Consider the following 6,717-nt stretch of genomic DNA (forward strand, 5'->3'; position numbering starts at 1 on the left):
GCCTCTCCAATTAGTCTTAATGAGTTTGTTCCCCTGTGTACCATGGCTCCCTTGAAGCAGTCAGATTCACATCTGTAGCCCCTGGTGGCTGGCACGGCGCTTTCATTTGAGATCTCACTGAGTGATAGCTGGATGCAGATGGAGTAACTTCTCCATTTCCCGGGGTCTTCACATATATTACCTCTTCTGATCATCACTATCGCCCTTCAAGTGCAAAGACAGTTGGCACAGGGCAAGGCAGCCAGTAACAAGGGCCAGGAGGGCATGCTCTGCACAGTGGGGTCTTTGCATGTGGCAGAGTTTGCCAGGCTGGGGGCAGCCTGACAGTGGGAGAGGTCACTCTTGACAAGGATGTTCGGCAGCCAGCCATTCACTCCGCAAACATTTGCAGCTCTGTGGTACAAAGTGTGCTTTCGGGTGACCCATAAAATGTACTAAGCCTCTGGGCTGATGGAGCTAAGCACGTGTGGCTCCTGCCCTCAATCACAGGAGGTCGGGCTGAGAGCTTGGCTGTGTGGTGTCCTGCATGCCACAGGCAGTCGGGCTGGCAGGAACTGCAGGGGGGCAGCAAGCTGACACCCAGCTTCCATCTGACTTGCATGGGCGATGAGACTCTGAAATTGGATTGTTCTTTCATAGAGTCATCCATGAGACATGGTAATCAATGCCTCTCCATCCACCACAGACCCAGCCTGGCCTAATGCCCCCTCTCCCTGCATCATCCCAGCCCTGCTTCTGTGAGTTGAGAAAGCAGTCACCCCACGCTCTTTGGTCACACAGAAGCTTAGATCTGAACCTGCCATTTGGGGTACACATTTCTACCCAGTTCACAAAACCAGGCTTGTGGCAAAGAGCTGAAAACCTTTGTGAAGACAAAGGGGGTGGCACCTATTCCTGGAACTGAATGAACAGCAAAATCTACCATCCATGCTGAAAACTGGCAAGGGGGAAGGGTCTAGTCTTTCTGTGTTCTCCCTATGTGCAGTCTTCAGCTTGCTCCCTCCGGGCTTCCCAACCTGGGGAATCTCCTTGGCAGCTATTTCATGAGTTCTACCCCAGTCACCTGTTTCCAGAACCTCTTCCTCCCTCCCCCCCCCATGGCCCCATGGCTCTTGACTGTGCTTGAGGGATTCTGGTTCCAGGTAGAATCTAAGTCATGGCTGCTTTCTTTTCCACAGTTCTGTGTGTGTGTGTGTGTGTGTGTGTGTGTGTGTGTGTGTGTGTGTGTGTGTGTGTGTAAAGAGGCATCCAGGACAGTTGGGGATGAATGTTGGGGGAGGAAGAGAACAGATCCATACCCAGGAGTCTGAGGTCTGTTTCAAGTAAGCCTTATGGCTCTCTGCTCAACACAGCCCTGTCCATTGGCCCATCCTATCCACTTGGAGAACTGCTAGTCTGCAAATAGTGGGTGACTATCAGCCCTCTTCTCCCACCAGGGCCACATCTAGTCCCACCCCTCACCCCCAGGGGTCCAATCAGGTGGGAGGGGGAGGGAGGATGTAGGGAGAAAGTGCAAAGCAGACTGGGAAAGCAATTAAAAAGCAGATGTCAGGGTTGGAAGCTGGGAGGTAAAGGACAGACTGAAGTGGGCCTGTCTGGGGCCCTGAGAGGCCAGGGAGAAAGGGCCTGAGCTTATTAACTCTGCCACAGCAGCCTGGCCCCAGAACCTGTGAAAATGAATGAGCTGCTGATTCCAGCAATAGGGAGAGGCAGACCCAAGGAGGAAGAAGAAGGACTCTGGGGTCCAGTCTGGGGTCATTCAGCAGCCACAGGAGCTGATTTCTGATTAGCAGAACCTGGCTGGGTATAGGCTAGAGGTGGGAGAATGAATGGCCCCTGGTCCAAGGCAGGTCCTCTCCAACTGAAGCCCCCACCTGCAGAAGCTTCAGTTGGTAAGAAGCTAGTCCTGTTCCGTGGTGCCTTAACCTGGGAGGTGTAGACCCTGTTCTGAGGGGGAAGACAGATTCTAGCATCAGGAAATCTTGACCTGGAGGTGGGGGGAAGCACAGCTCATCTTCCCACGAGGACTCAGGCAGAGGTGCACAGGAGAGCCAGGCACAAAAGGCAAACGCAGGAGTTACAGCCTCAAGTCTAAGGATGGAGGAAGGCACTTGAGAACAGAGCCCACAGGGGATAAGGGAAGCAAGAATGTGGGCTAGGGGGCAACAGCTGCTTCAAAAAAGGTACGTGTTGGGCTGGATGACTGTGGGTGTAGACAAAGTATTTGCCTAATTAACATGCATGATGTCCTGGGTTTGAATATCAGATAAACCAAGTGTGGTGGCGCACACATGTAATCCCAGCACTCAGAAGGTGGAGTCAGGAGGATCAGAAGTTCAAGGTCATCATTGGCTACATACATATCAAATTTGAGGCCAACCTGAGATATAATGAGACTGTCTCACAAAACAGTAACAGCAAAAACAAAGAATCAACAAAAACCTAATAGTGTCCTCTTGGAGGACCTGAAGCCACCAGCAGCTACAAGTCTAGGAGAATACAACCTTGACTCCCCGCTCTCTTTACTCACCGTTGTCCCTTGGTCCTATCCACTCTGCCATGTAACCTCTCTTAAAGGTTCTCACATTCTCCCAATAGAGCTGTAGGACTTGGCAGCCCTTACTCAAGTTCCTGCCCCTCCTGGCCAAGCCATCACAGAAGCTCCAGCATTTGATAACTGGAGCACATGGGATGCATTTCAAAATGGACACTATGGTTTGTCAACAGTGTCTCTCACAGACTGTTCTCACAATGTTCTTGGGAGGTGAACCCTCATTTCACAGATCTGGAGATGGAGATTCAGTGATGGTTCCTGCCTCATTCAACACTTAACAGCTCCTGAGGAGCCAAAGTGTTGCTTTCTCCTCAAGAGGGCACCGTCACAACAGAGGTGAGTGGTGAAGAAAAAAAATCAAAGCAGAATGGCCAGCTGGGCGATACAAATGTGGATGTTAGAAAAACCACCAACCTCTAGGAAAACCTATTTCCTTCCACTGGTTTTGGTGGCCAGACCTGGGCAGCTGAGCACTGCCATCTAGTGGCCATAGGGCTCAAATTCCCTTCTTCCAGGCAGCACCAGGGGATGGGGTTAGCCAGTCTTGATCTCACTGCCATTCTGTACTTGCACTGGGCAGGGGCAGGTGTGCAAGCAGAGCCAGTAGGTGACACTGAGATTGCACGGCCACTTGAATTAGAGGCTGGCATCGGTGGGAAACACCAGACACTGTGTAGATGAGTTGAGAGCAGAAGTGGGATTGTCCCAGGAGGAATTGAGGCTTTGCCGTGTAAGCAAAAGATCATCGGTCAGATTTTAATACAAGGAGAGGGACACTAGGAAGCCATCTATCCCCACTTTGACTTGAAGCAGGGCTCAGTTTGGCTGTGGACTCTGTAGTGAGGTTCCAAGCATCTGTCTCCATGGCTGGCAGCACCCTGTGGTGGAGTCTAAAAGTCGGCTGGAGTTTGGCCTGAGGCTTTTGTTTTTGGAGACTTCTGCTTGGGAAAGTTGAAAAAGAGTAACCCCCAGGGTGAGGCAGGAGCCAGGCTATGAGGATGGGAATCCCTGTGGCAACTGGGAGAGCAGCGGGCCTGTCTATTTTCCTACCAAGTGCCTATCTGGGGCAGATATGCATGAATATGGTGGGAAGTGGGCTAGGAACTTGGCTAGAGAGCTACCCAGCAATAGGGCTTAGGTAAATGAATGCATGGAGGGGAAAGCCACACAGCTGTTAAAATGATGATGTAGGCAAATGGCTATTGATTCAGAAAGATGTTCACAACATATTGTTGAAGGAAAAGCAAATTACAAAATAATTGGTGCAGTATGGGCCTGTTTTGAAAAAAACCATTTATATGTGTAGAAAAACCTGGCAGTGTTTATCTGCATGTGGCAAAACTATGGCTAATTAAATATTTAAATTGCTTATGTGTATTTTCTTTTCTTTTATTTTTAAAGATTTTATTTATTTATTATGTATACAACATTCTGCTTCCATGTACATCTGCACACCCGAAGAGAGCACCAGATCTCATAATGGATGGTTGTGAGCCACCATGTGGTTGCTGGTGCTGAACTCAGGACCTCTGGAAGAGCAGTCGGTGCTCTTAACCTCTGAGCCATCTCTCCAGCCCGCTTATGTGTATTTTCTGATTTCTCTACAGTGAGTGTATAATAAAACACCAATATGAAAGTTTGTAATCAAGTGTCTTTGTTTTGTCTCTACACACAAAGACCCTTTGAGAGAGTATAGCAAGGATCCAAAAGCCCAGTGGGGTTAGAGTGGAACTTGGTCCTACATCAGGGGTACAAGGAGGGGGTGAGGGGCAGAGACTGGAGGACTCCTTGGCTGGTACTGAAATAAACTCACATAAACAGGACGGACTCTCCAGTTTTTCTGTCAAACCTCTCCTGCTCTTGTCGTATCTTTTCCCTTCAGAACCACTTTGTTTGGACCTAGAAAGGCAGGCCACTCCTACCCTCTGAGATGTGTCCTGAGTTAAAGGCTGGTCTCTAGTAAGGCTCTTCCCTTAACATCCCCTGTTCTTTAGCGTTCCAGCTTATAAGAATATTAATAGTCACTGGGGGGCAGGAAGTGGTCATGCAAGCCTTTAATCACAAAGGGGCAATTGGATTGCTGTGAGTTCCAGACCAGCTTGATCTATATAGTGAGTTCCAGGGGACATGATGACATACTGCCTAAAGGTTGCTGGGAACTTCTCTCAAGATCTGCCTTACTATGCCGTTGTCCTCAATGGGGGAAGATATGGCTAGATCTTAAGGAGCTCCTTCCTTTCCCATGCTGGGACTCGCTAGGGGAACCTCAGCCTGTGCAAGTTCAAGTGAATGCCATGTCCCTGGTACCGAGTAAGGGATGCTGCTGTGTCAGGAGCTCAGGGGTCTGAATTGGCTTGAGCAGGGGGAGGGGGCAAGCAGCCAGGCGTTGTCTGTAAGCTGGCTGCCCCCAGGACCTCCTCTGTGTGCCCGCTGAATGACTCACCTTGGCAGAGACACAATGGTCAGGGTAGGCACACAGCCTGCTTCCCGTTGCACTCCAGGCCCCCTTCGATGCTTTCCGAGAAGTCCATTGATCTGGGAGCTTGTACAGCACCAGGGGCTGACATCCTGGCATCTTAGGATAAAAGCAGCCCAGCCCCCTTGGGGCTGCCCTTGCCGTATGGCTCCCTCACTGGCGGCAGAGAACAAGGCTCTATTCAGCAAGTGCCCTGGAGCAGGGATCAGAAGCTCAAGCATGGACAGAGGGAAGCAGGGGTGGGGGGAACTTAGCTGTCTGTTTTCCAGAAGCCCAAGGGCACAAATGGCTAAGGCGCCTGGGAGGGACCAGAGTGGAGGGGATGGATAGGCCTGAAGTCTCACGGCAACAGCCTCCTCCCCACCATTGATGATAGTGAATTCTGGCTTCCCAGACCTAGAGATTCCCCAGAGGCCTGATGTGTGGAAATTTGAAGAAGATAAATCTCCTGGGAGAATGAGGGGTGACCAGGAGGACAGGGTGTTACAAAAATGAAGATTCCAGCATGCACAACCAACTCATTCATAGCTACTCTGTAGAGCTGTCAGGGGCCAGGCTCGGGGAGGAGTAAAGGGAAGCTGGACCAGGAAGAAATGGCCCAGTAGGCTAGACACGATGCCAAAGAGGGGCTCAGGAAGGAGGTCTGCTATTGTACCCTATTAGGGTCCTCATGCATTCCTTCTGTCTTGCCCCTTAGACACACAGCTAGAGGCCCAGGCTGGCCCTGGAGTCATAGGGAGGGCCCCAAGCCCAGCCCTTCACTCCTGAACTCCAGGAATGAGAAGACAGGATGGCAGGGAGAGGACTCTGGACACCTGTTGGGAATGGGAGTCAGCAGGAAACTATCATATAGGCTGATCCTGGAGGCAGGGCATAGATTCTTCAAGTTCCTAGCATCTCACAGGCCCATGGAAAAGTGCAGAATGAGGGTAGCCCTGGCTTCTAGACGCTAAGAGCAGGGGGCAGCTCACCCAACCCAGCTCGTGCTCACCCTCTCTCTCTCTCTCTCTCTCTCTCTCTCTCTCTCTCTCTCTCTCGTGTGTGTGTGTGTGTGTGTGTGTGTGTGTGTGTGTGTGTGCGCGCGCGTGCGTGTTTGCTCACATGCTCGAGTGCACCTACACACAAATGCTTGTTCATTGCAAGATATTCCTGTGTGGGCCCATGTGCACTGAGGTTAAATGTCAGCATCAGGTATTGTTCCTCAGACACTGTTGCCTTGGTTTTCTTTGAGACATCGTTTCTCTCTGGGACCTGGAACTCACCCATTAATCAGTGAGACCCAAGGATCCTCCTGGTTTTCTTTCCCCAGCACTGGAGTTACAAGTACACATCGTCAGACCTGACCTTTTGTTTTCATTCTGTGACTAGAACTTGAGTCTTCATGCTTGACAGGCAAGCAATTTATGGGCTGTTTCCTCAGCCACTCTAGCCCTCTCTTGACCCATCTTACCAGAAAGGGGTTTTTCTTCATCACTGGTGAAGCCAAGCTGGTGTGCCCAGGGAAACCTTGACTCTAGTACAAAGACCTCAGTGGGGTGAGAGGAGCTCTCCCCGTAGCTGGGCTAGGGCCCAGCTCCACCCCCTCAGTCTATTCAGTGGGGTGCTGCCAGGAAGTCAGGGCAGAGCCAGTTCAGCCCATTCCTCCATAAAACTCTGACATCCCCAGAGCCAGCAGGGCCAGGGCAGG

This window comes from Cricetulus griseus, chromosome 7 (assembly GCF_003668045.3).
Source record: "Cricetulus griseus strain 17A/GY chromosome 7, alternate assembly CriGri-PICRH-1.0, whole genome shotgun sequence".
NCBI classification, from domain to species: domain Eukaryota; kingdom Metazoa; phylum Chordata; class Mammalia; order Rodentia; family Cricetidae; genus Cricetulus; species Cricetulus griseus.